Below are 13,082 nucleotides of genomic sequence, written 5' to 3' on the forward strand. Positions count from 1 at the left end.
ATTTTTATAATGTTTTTCCTAGTTCTGTAAAGAGTGCCATTTTTTTTTTTTTTTTTTTTGTCAGGGATTACATTAAATCCATATATTTCTTTGGACATTTTAACAACATTACTTTTGTGTGTGAGTGGTGCTGGGGATTGAACCCAGGGCCTTGTGCTTGTGAGGCAAGCACTCTACCAGCTGAGCTGTGTCTTCAGCCCCCAACAACATTGATTTTTTTGAATCATTGAACATAGGATGCCCTTCCGTTTCTTATGCACTTTTCAGTTTCTTTCATCAATGATTTATCATTTTCATTGTAGAGAACTTTCACCTCTGTGGTTAAATTTATTCCTACATATTTCATATTTCTCATAACCATTGAAAATGGGGTTACTTTTTGATTTCTATTTCAGATGATTCACTATTGGTGCATATCAGTGTTACTGATTTTTGTATGTTGGTTTTATACCCTGTTACTTTGTTGATTTTGATTATTAGTTATAATAGCTTTTTGCTGGAGTTTTTGAGGTTTGCATATATAATATCATATCATCTGCAGTGACAGTTTGGCTTCCTGTTTCCAATTTAGATGACCTATTTTTCTTTCTCTTGCCTATTGACTCCAGCTAAGACTTTTCGGTTCAATGTTAATAAAAGTGGTGAAAGTGGGCATCCTTGTCTTGTTAGAGCTACTTCTTAAAAATATAAATTTTATAATATTGATCCCTTTCTTCAAAGTCTCAATGTATCCATAACTATCACACAATATAATAAAAAGGTACTACCCCAAGACTCTGTGTCCTCTGCATTTGAAGAAACAGCAGAAGCAGGAGGTTCTTTATAACCTTCTCCTGCTGTTCTCTTCTGAAGCAGACCATAACAGAATTCTTTGACCTTCCTCTACAATAGGTGGAAAAGCTCTTGCTCCAGAAGGGTCCTCCCAATACTCAGAGAAAAGAAATGAAGACACAGAGACAGAAAAAATTTGAATGAACACATTTTGCTAAATTCACCCCAGTTCATCACCGGTTAAGTCTTACCCTTTTTTCCTCCAAACACACTTTTGCATGAGTGTCTGTAGAATTATGAAGATGCTTGTTTCTTTGGGTCTTCATTTCTAAAGGTTTCGGTGTCCTGTGAAACTTACATTAAATACACTTAAATGCTCTTCTCTTGTTAATCTGTCTTTTGTTATGGAATTGCAGCCATGATCCTCACTATGGGTGAGGAAAAGATAATTCTTTCTCTTTCCTGCAGTTTCCATATGCTGGTGAGGACTCTGCAAAGACTGACATGGAAGTCCCGTATGGAAGTGCCAGTTCACATAGTTTATTGTGGTAATCTGCCTCCAAAATGGCCTTAGCTCCAGTTCTTGGTTTTCGTGCTCTGTTGCAGTTTCCGCCCCAGCTATGCAAAGATAAGTCTGTGTGCCCAGTGGAATACAGAAGAGATGATGGCATATCATTTGTGAGACTGGATCACAAAATACATTGTGACTTCTGCCTAACTCACTCTATCTGGGATTATTTGCTCTATGGGAAGCCAGTCACTATGCTGTAAGGAAACTCAAGTAGCCTATGCATTGACCCATGTTGCAAAGAACTGAGCCTCTTACCGAGAGCCATATGAGGAGGACATCTCAGTAGTGCATTCTCCAGCCCCAGTCAAACCTTCAGATAACTTCAGGCCCACCTGGGTTCTTGATGGCAACTTTACAAGGGACTCTGACCCAGAGTTACCCAGTTAAGTCACTTTCAAATTTTATACCTACAGTGTTTGTGTTTTTAAGCCACTAAGTTTTGGGGAGAATTTGTTATGCAACAAGTAACAATGAACATAGCTTTCAATGATACAAAATCAGAGTTAAAAGGGACTCTGGAGTTGAATAAACAGGCACTGATAATTGGGTTCTGCATTTCCCATGAAACATGAGGAGATTTGTGGAGTCTTTCTCTACTTCTGTTCATCAGAGTTGGCACCAACCTTGAGACCTCTTCACTATTCTTGATCCCAAGAGATACTGGGCCTGGTCCAAGCTTGCATGCCTGTTTATTGATAAGAGCTTCATTTCCTGACCACTAGTCCAATACTCTTGCCATTGTATTGTGCTACTATTCACAAAAGTGACACAATTTTACCTCTTTAATTTATATGAAATACTCACCCACTTGCAGAAGATCAGTCATTTGACTTAGTAAGAATTACTCATCTAGAAAGAAGATAGCATATTGTTTAGGAGAGTGGGAGACGGTTTGAGTACTGATTCTCATAGGCTATTCAGAATGATGGCCCCCAAAGATATCCAGGTTCTAATCCTTGGAACCTGTGAATGTTACCTAATATGACAAAAGGGATGTTGCAAATGTAATTTAGTTAAGGATCTTGAGATGAGAGATTACCCTGAATTATCCAGGTAGGTCCTAAGTGTAATCACAAGTGTCTTTACAAGAGGGAGGCAGAGGGAGATTTGATAAAGAAGAAAAAGAGATGTGATGATACAAAAGGGAGAGGGAATGTGATGTGATGCCAGGTGGGAGCCAAGGAATGAGGACAGCATCCATTCTGGCAGAGGTAAGGAAACATTCTCTCCCACAGCCTCCGGAAAGTAGCAACCCTACCAACCCCTTGAACTTACCTACTGTGACTGATGTCAGATCTCCGACTCCTGAGTTGTATGTAAAAGGTAAAAAACTGTGTTTTTTAAGACACTGAATTTGTTATACTTTAGTAAATCTGCCATACTAATGACACCAATCTTAGCTTTAACCTGGACTAATTCTGATACTTTGTATGGAAGAGATCATTTTAAGACTTCATTTTCCTTTCTATAAAATGGGAATAATAAAATGTCTGTTTCAAAGATTAGTGAGACTGAATAAGATTATGTAAATTACTCAGTATGGTACTTGGCACATGGAAAGTTCTTTGTTGCCTATGGATTTGGTCTAGGCAGAAAGACAGCAACTTTTTTTTTTTTTTTTTACCTTCTTTTTGAAAAAATCAGGTAGAATATAATGTATATTTGGAATATAGAAAGGATAAAAGATTTATTAGTAATTCCACTTCTCTGATTGTCCCTCCTCAAGGGCAGAGACTGTAAGATGGGAAAAAGATAAACAGATGAAATGACTGCAGAATAACCCCTATGAGAGCAGTAAAGAGAATTTTGAAAGGATGTCTTTGCCTATTATTTGCTTTCAGAGAAAGCCACACAGAGAGGTGAAAAGTTACCCTATTTATAAAGATCTCCAGGGAGGGAGTGTCCACAAACTTTCCTGATCATTTCTCTTGGAACATATGAAGCCTGTTCAGTTTCAAAGAAGCCTGCACTGACGGCTGCACATTCTTCTTTGTAAGAAAATGGAATGGTTTTGTTTTTGAAAGTTGCTTAATATCCAAAGCTGCCTTAAAAAGTCTATTACAAATGACTTTATGTTAGTTGGTTATGTTTTTAGTACAACTTCAGGAGCACTGAATATGTAATGATATAACATTTTCCTTATCCTTGATTTCAAAATATGCTATTGAAATAAAATTACAATAATCATAGTTACTTGTATTATTTATCCTTCCAACTCAGTTTTCTTTAGTGGGTATATTTTCTACTTTCTACTGAGTTACCATTTGTATTCTGCTGTTTGTAAGTACCTATCGCATTTGTATAGATTAAGTGCTCTGTGGTTTCTGTCATGAGCCCTGCTGGGTAGGAACAACATCTACATAATTCCCTTGTGTAGCACTTGGTAGAACAGCTTGTGCTTTATGATGTTTTATGATGATAGAGATGATACTAGGAAATGAAACCAAAGGGACCTTTTGAAAATAGGGTTTGATTCTATTGGGCCTTTACTGGATATTTTTCTATTTACAGAGTACAAAAAAAAAAAAAAAAAAAAATAGACCGTAACTATTGTAACATTATGACAAATAACAAATAGTCAAGGTGGTGATTTTCAAAAGTCCTGTTGATCAGAGACGATTTGTGGAAGGATGTAAAGGAATCTGGCTCATTGACTTGACTTTGAGCTCCAGAACTAGAAAGATGTAGTTCCTTGTACAGGAAGAAAGTCATTCTGAAGGCAGGTGACTGAGATGTCATGCTCTCTAATGCAGACTCACCCACCTAAATTGGTCAGAGGCAGACATCTAATTACAGTGACCTTGGTTGGCCAATAAAGATTGACAGTTGAGGTGGAGCTCGCCTCCTACGTAGCTATAGGAGCTCATGACTCACTGGTGTCATCCAATAATGGCAGTTTAACAGTAACCTTAGTATGTCTTGTTGACTATTTTAAAGTCTCTGCTACAAAGCATAAGCAAGGCAAAAAAATCACTTGCCCTCTTCCATATCCCCCAGTTTCCTTAGAGAGTGAGAATGGAAACAGGCATCTTTAGAAGGTGTTGGTTTACCTCTCTCCAGGTAAGAAGCTCATGCTAGTCTTATAATTTTTTGTGGAGGAAATTAAAATTTAATGCATGGCCTGAAATGCTCCCAGGTTATTGAATTCAGTCTCAAATTCTAGGAGAGAATATAAAATTTTCATTTATCCCCACTCCCCACTGTGATCATTGCTTTACCAAAATCATGTAGATTTGATGCATTCGACTTGCACAAGATCAATAGTGCTTTCCTATTCGCACAGTCCTGCTTATAACAGAAGGGCAGTATCTGTGGTTCGCATATGCAAAGTGCTCCAGGCTCCTTTTTCCCTTTTCTCAGAGACACCGGGAATGTGCCTTTGCAATGTTTTGCCACATCCTTAAATCATGATTAATTTAAACCCCTTTCTCTCCTTGCTTAGACTTGACACAAGCAACTGCTTTTCTGTCACATTGATTTTTCTGTCCTTGTGGATTCATAGCCAGGGTTGAGTCCTCCTAACAGGGTGAGTTCTTTGACAAGGAAGTTTTGCAACCTAATTTACAGCTGGAGTCAAGTTTGTCAGTGAGTGCCAGAGGGCAACTGTCGCAACTGGCTTGTTAAGTATGCATTTAATAGTGTTTATCCAAGCGAGTTTGTGATTTCTTCACTCTCTCCAACAAATATGCTATTTGTAATACCTATCTACTCTCATCTAGGTGTTTGAAAAATATCTGTAATGTGTGTGGGTTAGAATGCATTTGTTTTTCTCTAGGTATAGTCATTTAGCAAGGGCAGTCTTTGAGGAACTACCCAAAACTGCTTGCCAACTTTCCAAATTGTCACTCTTTGCAGTGACCGTGCCTTAATCCTGGAGGAAAACAAGGTAATCTTTTCAAATAAACATTCTCAAGAATGTTTAGGAGAGACCCAGTTGCTGCATGCAGAACACTTCCAGTGCTTGAAAATAGTTATCCTGAGGGAGAAACCACTACAAGAAGAGGGAAGGTTGGTGTTTGGTATTTTCAGATGATAAAAATAATAAGCAAGATTACAAGCAAAAATTTGTATTTGTATCCTGTGCATATTTAAAAAGTCACTTGAGATTTTGTTTCTCTCAACCTATTCAGTGGAAAATAAGACACAGAGGGGCTAAAAACTTGTGATAGATAAGTGAGGGATCTGGTCATACAGATGATCTTCTGTTTACCTTTCAATAAGCCCAGAGTAAATTGAAAACATCCAGTTGGAAATGCACTGTATACCCTTGACCTACAGGAATGAATAGCTTAGCAGCTCACTGTTCTGTAGAGTACCAACCACTTCCCCTCCTGATGCCATGGCTTACTGGGAACTGAGCTCACTGCTGCTGCTGCCCAGTGTCCCAGATCACAGCTCTCGAGAAGATCCAAACTCGAAATTTGAAATATGGCTTCTACTGCATGTGTCTCATTTCAGTACCATCATAAAGATGAAAACCACAAGTCAAACCATGGTAAAGTAGGAATCACCTGTGTTCCAACCTCAGTCCTGGCTTCCCCGGACTTGACCACCCCAGTGAGAGAATATGAAGTGAAGAAACACTTAACCTTTAAATAAAAAACAAATGGCACTGGCCACATAGAAACTATTAATGCACTATCCCTATTCTCAAGGAATTTGACATGGAATGGAAAGAGAAAATGTAGAGTATGGACTGAAAAAACAAAACATTACTTTACTAATGTAATTAATTTAAATCAAAACTGACCATGTATGCTGGAACATCTATTCTCATTTTGTGTTAGCATTAATTTTTATAACCTCCTCCTTCTTTGGTCTGTGGGTTTCGGAGGATAAATTATTTATTTGTTTATTTGTTTATTATTTATTTTAAATTTCACAAAGCCCTAGGACTTAGTACTGGTCCTGGCCCACAGGAGGTCTCTGACTCATGCATACATGTGGGGGACATTCTCCCTGCTTAGCATTCAATCCTTGCTCTTATGCCCAATCTCTGTTGCTACAGTTTGGAAATAACCCTGTCCCCGGTGGTACACATGTAAATTGGGGTGACCAACCTAGGACTGAGAGATCGGCTGCAACGTGGGATTTTGCCATGCTAAATCCAGTTCAGTCCTGAGAAAACCAGGCCAATTTTCCCCCCATGTAATACTCACCTATCCAGTCGCTACATTTCCATTTCATCTTCCGCTATATTTTGTCCAGTCACTATAGTTGGTTTAAACATGGACTATCTAAACCTGTCTGCCAGTCATGGGATTTTGTGGGGCCACTGGGGTAAATAACCTTACTTTGGCAGTGGTTATTGTCTAGAGTTTTCATTAATCTTCTTTATATCATGAGGGAAGAGGCTGATTGAAACTATCACTTCCTTTGGAGGAAATCACAGCCAAGGAGAAACTGGGTTTTGGTAAATTTATTTATTTATTTTCTGAGTCCTGGATCAATCCTGCCTGAATCTACACTATTGTTGTACTTTTCAGTGAGTCAATAAATTTTTTACACCTATTTCTACTTTCTTTGTTTTTGTTAAACTATTTGGGTTGAACTTCTGTTGTGTGAAACTAGAACAGTATTCACTTATAAAATAAAACAAGGGAAAGGAATGAATGCAAATAGTCTAGTTGCAATTCTTTAGGCGCATAAGAATTATAACCAGAGGTATTCCGTTTTCTCTTCTTTTCTATAATCTTCTTTAGCTTCTCTGGTGTGTGTGTTCTCTAATGCAACCTGGGAACTGTAGGTATTTTTGTGAGGTAGGAGACTGAAGGAGTAAAATAGCTCACATACTGGCAATAACCTAGGAATTTGTGAGTTTTTTTTTTTTTTTTAAAGCAGGAAGCAATGAAGTCATGTTGTCCTTCCTCTGCTATCTCTTCCTCCGTTGCTCTCAGACTTTTGTGCTTTGTCATGCTATATTTTGCTCCATTGTAAAGACTCTGAAAATATATCATATTTTCAGTTTAGAAACCTAAAACCTACACAGTTCATGAGATTCCAATCAGTATGCTGGGACTCTTGACAACTCATAGAGTTGCAAAGTCAGGTATCTGAAACCTCATTCATCTGTTTGTCTTTACTTAACCAATGGGTTCTAAAATGCAATCATTCACACGTGAAAGTATTTTAACACTTTTGGACAGTATCAGAAGAGTGAGTAAGAATCCAATAGATAAATATTATTAAGTTACTAATAGGCAGCTTGACATAGTTAAGTGCCCTATGTGAAGCACTTAACACATATTAAAAGTTATTTAGACTTCCCAGCAGTCTTATAAGGCTAGTGTTATTATCCTTGTTGTTTTGAAATAGAAAAAGATGACATGATTACATTTTCTTTATTCACTATTGGTTTAACAAGATTCATTTTAAACCATTATGTTCTCATAAATTAACCTCTAGTGGAGAAAATAGGCTTACAGACATGTTTCTAATACCATGTGTGGGTACAAAAAGAAACACAATGACAGGGGAGAAGAAGAGCATGGGCAGCTGAAGCAGGTGTAGGGTTGGGTCACTCACATCACAGAGACTCCCCAGGAGCATGAGGCCTGAGCTGAACCTGACGACTAAAGTTTATATGCTCCATTACAAAATTCTTTATCCTTTTCAGGAGAAAAACTTCCACTAATTTGCAATGAGAAATTTTAGTTTATTTTTCTGTGTAAGTGACAGAACTCTGATTTGTGAAGAAATGGAGTCGGATTCTTAACTCCGATTCACTATTAATGAGGCTACTCTACGAAGTTTCTTAAATATTTGGGACTGAAAGAGTCCTCATGTGCAAAGCCAGGCAGGTCAACCCATTCATTCATAATAGATTTCTTTCCAAACCTAAAGTCCCTAGAAAGACTTCAGGTGGAGCCTTCCATTTCTACCTGTATTGTCCTTTTACTAAGTCATCGCCCACATACCACAGTTCACATCAGGCATTACAGCTGGGTGTGAAGGGAACTCAGCTTATAAGGCAAAAGTTTCATCTCATTTCATTACTACCAATAGCAAAAAAAAAAAAAAAAAAAAAAAAAAAAAAAAATCACTATTTTATAACTTCAGGGTGTCTTCACTCCATTTCTTGTAGGACAAATGCTAAAGATTTAGCAAATCAGGTTAATGACATTCATGAGACAGTTTCCCCAAGATTCTCCATCTAAACATTATTAGATTCATAATAGAAGAGTAATGAGATTCATCAGTATTTGATATCCATGAATGCTCCCTATACAAAAGCAAAACAAAATAAAACAACAACAAAAACTCCCACACTTTTATATGAATATACTTTGGAAGTAAACCAAATTCTTAAATCTTAGAATCTGGCTTTTCCAAAAATCAACTCGTTGTGTGTAATTTTGCTGTGTCTGGGAATTCATTTATACATATGTAGAATTAGGAAGTCAGATCAAGAGCTAAGAGAGAGAGGGTGGTAGAGAACACTTGCTGTTGAATTGTGTTCAATGGAGTTTAGCATAGGTCCCAGCTTGAAGACAGAAACAATTTTTGAGATTATATGAAAAAAAGAGAATGGAAATGGATAACTGGTTTATTGATCTTATTGGGGTACATGGCCTCTCATATTAGATATTTTGGGGGGATATCAAAAACTTTCTGCCCTCTAACATGCCAGGTCTGCACAACAGAAGCAGGGCCACGTCTGATCGCACTGAAGATCATGCTGTTTCGATTATTTATCTGGAGTCTTGGAGTCTTAGATAGCAGAAGAGTCTGAGTTTTGTTCTGCCAGTCCCTGCTCCTTTTGCCCGCTGTACAACATCTTATCCTGGCCCATTCCTTCAGACACTTGGCAAAAGAGAACAAAATAAAAAACCCTTTCTTGGTCTTTTATTTATTATTAGATACAAACTGCAGACTTCTCAGTTGTAAAGCCCTGAGCTTCACAGTGAGAGTCACAGAGGAATAGAACATTCAAATATTATTTTGAGAAAATCACTGTGTTCCTCTATTTCCTTCCCTCCTGACTCAGTCCTGAGGACAAGTTGCAGAAGGGGTTTTCTTCTCCTAGAAGCTTCTGCTGTGAAGAATTATGAAAGCTGAGGAAACTAAAATTCAGTACCTTCAAACCTCGTCTCCTTATCTAGATTTCCTTTCTTGCATTTCCCTAAGTGATGCTCATATGCAACCAAACTTCTATTTATCATCCCCTAAAACCAACCTGCCCTTCCCTGCCTGAATGATTTATGGAAGGGCCGCCCTCTACACCTGGCGTCCCTGCTCTGTCCCCATCACCAAAAGAAACACATTCCTTTTATTGCAAAGACCCATTTCAAATATGTCTTCCTATCCATTGGATAAAATTATGACTGGGGACGCAGAGGAAATGACATGAGAAACAAGAAACTTTGGATTCTAAAGGATCTCATTTTACACTTGTACTCTGCTGCTCATTAAAAATGTACCAATGGAAGAACTCTGGAACTCTCTGAGTTTCCATTTCCACGCGGGTAAAATGGAGATAATAATACTGCAACACGAATGTTTTCCCTGATAAGTGAAGAATGATATATAATGGGAGTGGGGGCGACTGGAATGAGAGAAGAATGGGGGAACTTTAGAATATGTAAAAGGAAATGAGAGGGAGGGGGGTATGAAAAATGGTGGAATGAGATAGATGTCATTACCCTATGTACATGTATGATTACTTGAATGGTATGAATCTACATTGTGTACAACCATGGAAACGATTAGGCTTTTTAATGAGGTACTTTACATAAATGTTGTAGCACAGTACCTGGTGTTCAGTGGCTACTCCCCAAATGCTAGTCATCATTCCTTCCAGGAAGCCTCCACTATTAAAAGACATCTTTTGTGGCTGTTTGTAGGCTTATCTTTTGTTAGAATCGAAGCTGCTTAAGAATAGGCACTATGGCTTATTCACATGGGGTTCCCTGCAATCTCATACAGCCCTTTCTACCTAGCAGATGCTCAGGCATATTGGATGCATCAGGGTATTACTGTAAAAATACAAATGACCCTATATTGGTCTGGGAATAGCTGATCTCAGCAGGGTGAAATGCCTGAGGGGTACAAAGACCAGACGCTTTTTAAAGTCTTTGCCTTAGCCCAGCACGGTTCTGAAGAACAGAGTGATTGCAGAGAGAAAATGGCAGACTCATGTGCAGGCTCCTGTGATTTAGAACCATAGGGTGACCTCTCCCAGGGTCATCCACAAGATGAATCAGGGAAAGAGAGACCAGAGATGGGGCCAGCTGCGCCCAGATCCTTAGACATTCTAAACAAGGGGGAGAGACTCAGTCTTCACTGATTAATCTCTGATGATTTATTCTTTGGGCATCATTTAAAAGGACCATTTTAAAGTAAATTAATTGAACTCCCATGACCCTTTACCCTACTAATATCATCAAAAGAAACCAGATCTTGAATTTCTAAAAAATGTTGGATTTATTTTCTGTGACTTACAAACCATAAAGAATGTCAGTTTATTTTTTTTTTGAAATTATAAATACAAGCTCCAACTTTTTCATCATTAAGATGAAACATCCTGAGTTTGAAACATCCCAGTTTTAGCAAATGAATAGTGTATTAAAGATGTCATAGACATTAAAGGATATATGTATAACCAAAGACCCACAGAAATGACATAATATTGATTGTCTTCAAAACAGGAATTTCTCCTTTGCCATACAGATCCTGATAATATTCCTGAGTTTTCTAACATGACTTGGAGACTTGGATTAATTCTAACTAGTGTAAGCCTTTTTATTTTTTTAATGCAGGGGGTGTCTGCTAGTGATTTCTAAAATCAGTTTAAAGGTTGCAATCAAGATTTATTTTTTGATTAATAGAATAGTATAAAGAAATAAAAAAGAATAGAAAATAGCTAGATGATTATATAGTAAAGATGAATTTTATTTTATGTATATTTCATTTTTGTTTTATGTATGAATATCAAATATATTTACATGTGTACTGAATTAAACTACACAGTATATTTTTCATTGTGGTCATATCTCAAAAATTTTGGAATCTGAATTTTTCTGTTTTAATTTTATTTTTTTTAATACGGAAGTTTATTGAATACTCTGACATCCCGGACAGGTGGATGGTTGGAAGCTCCCCACAACACAGACTCATCTGTGATCAAGTTTAAAAGCTATTCTAAGCAAGGAAGTTTCCTTCATCACGATGCTTTATTTTGTTTCTTCTTTTTCTTTTTCAATTTCAGCAACATATTTCTCAATTTCTTCAGGATTTAGAATCTTGAGGAGCCAATCTCGCCTCATGACAGCAAGTTCAATGTTTTTGCCACCTGACTAGACCACTTCCAGAAGGGCCTTGATCACCAGCTTGATGGTCAGGTCGTCTGTCTCAAGGCTTCTTCGGTTTAGTTCTGTAGAAACTCACACACTGACTTGGCATCCTGGGCAATGGCATCGGCCTTCCAGGCATGGAATGTGTCGGGGGGTCAACCTGATAGAGTCTGGGAGTGCCATCAAAGTCAAAACCCACAATGAGGACAGAGATGCCAAACGGCCCACGCCCATTACTCTATGTAACGCTGCTTCAGATTGGCGATGTAGTGGGTGATATACTCCACGGTGACAGGGTCCTCCATAGTCACTCTACCAGGCCCTATTGATGACTATCCTTGCATCTGCAGTGAGGCCTGCAAAGGCCATGTAGACATTGTCATCCAAAGCACAGATCTTGCGCACTGTTCTTTCATCTTGTAGTTTGGCCACTGATTTATTTTCCACACCAAGAACAACAATGTTCCTTCCTCCAACATCAGCCACAGTCGAACCCTTCTTGACAGCCTCCTGTGCATACTCCACTTGGAAGAGGTGGCTGTCAGTTGAGAAGACGGTGATGGCACGGTTGTAGCCCAGGGCACTGAGTTCTCGCCTCCACTCAAAAGCCAATTTTTCTGGTTTTATGTTGTTTTGTTTGTAAGTAACCTAGTGTTGATGATATAGCTCTGACCAATGAGACATCAAAGGAAGTCTGGTGGGGAAGGTAGAAATAGGGGTAGTGTAAGGAAGAAGATTCTTCACTGTAAAGTATGATGCATAGTGGAGCTACAGTCTCCATTTTCCTTACTGGATATTGTCTGTACATGCTTCCTGGAACTGTAGCACCATCTTGCAACCATAAAAGCATCTTACCTGAGATCATGTTGAACATAGTAGAGAGGAAAACTGAAAGGAATCTTGGTCCTAGGCTTGATGTTAAGTATGATGCTAAATGCTTCTGGAACTCTCCTACCTGTAAGTCTTATTATATGAGGTAATAAATCCCCTTAGTGAAACTATTTGAGGTGGGGTTTTTTCCCCCCCTCACAGTTGCAAGCATCCTACAGAATAAAATAAGCTCATTTTTGGAATAGCATGTAAGTCAACCCTTATGGTTAAGGTCTGGTGGAAAGAAAGCTTAGAAAGGTTCTCTGGGGCGGATAATAAAGGTAATGAATTCCAGGCCCACACTTTGATTCCAAGGTACTACGGACATATAGTTCTGAGTACAGATGCAAGGGCACATTGTCTGGGCTTGATCTCTGTGTGCCACTTGCTAAGCTAAGTACCTTGAGAAAGTAATCACTTAAAGTGCTATGTTAGACTATTGATCTAGTGTCATTGTCCAGGATGGATTGAAAGGCGGGAGAAATTGAAGTCAGGGAAAACAGAAGACTGTTTTGACAATCTAGTAATGAATAATGAATATTTATATCCTGGAGGTGATAAAGGAAGCACATGAAGAG

The 13,082-nt window shown here is 38.3% G+C and overlaps 1 pseudogene; it reads right to left on the minus strand.

Annotated features, from left to right (window-relative positions):
* Positions 1-11,514: 11,514 nt before the first annotated feature.
* LOC124989211 (proteasome subunit alpha type-7-like) overlaps positions 11,515-13,082 on the minus strand; it is a 48,693-nt pseudogene continuing 47,125 nt past the window's right edge.

This window comes from Sciurus carolinensis, chromosome 7 (genome assembly GCF_902686445.1).
Source record: "Sciurus carolinensis chromosome 7, mSciCar1.2, whole genome shotgun sequence".
Classification (NCBI taxonomy): Eukaryota; Metazoa; Chordata; class Mammalia; order Rodentia; family Sciuridae; genus Sciurus; species Sciurus carolinensis.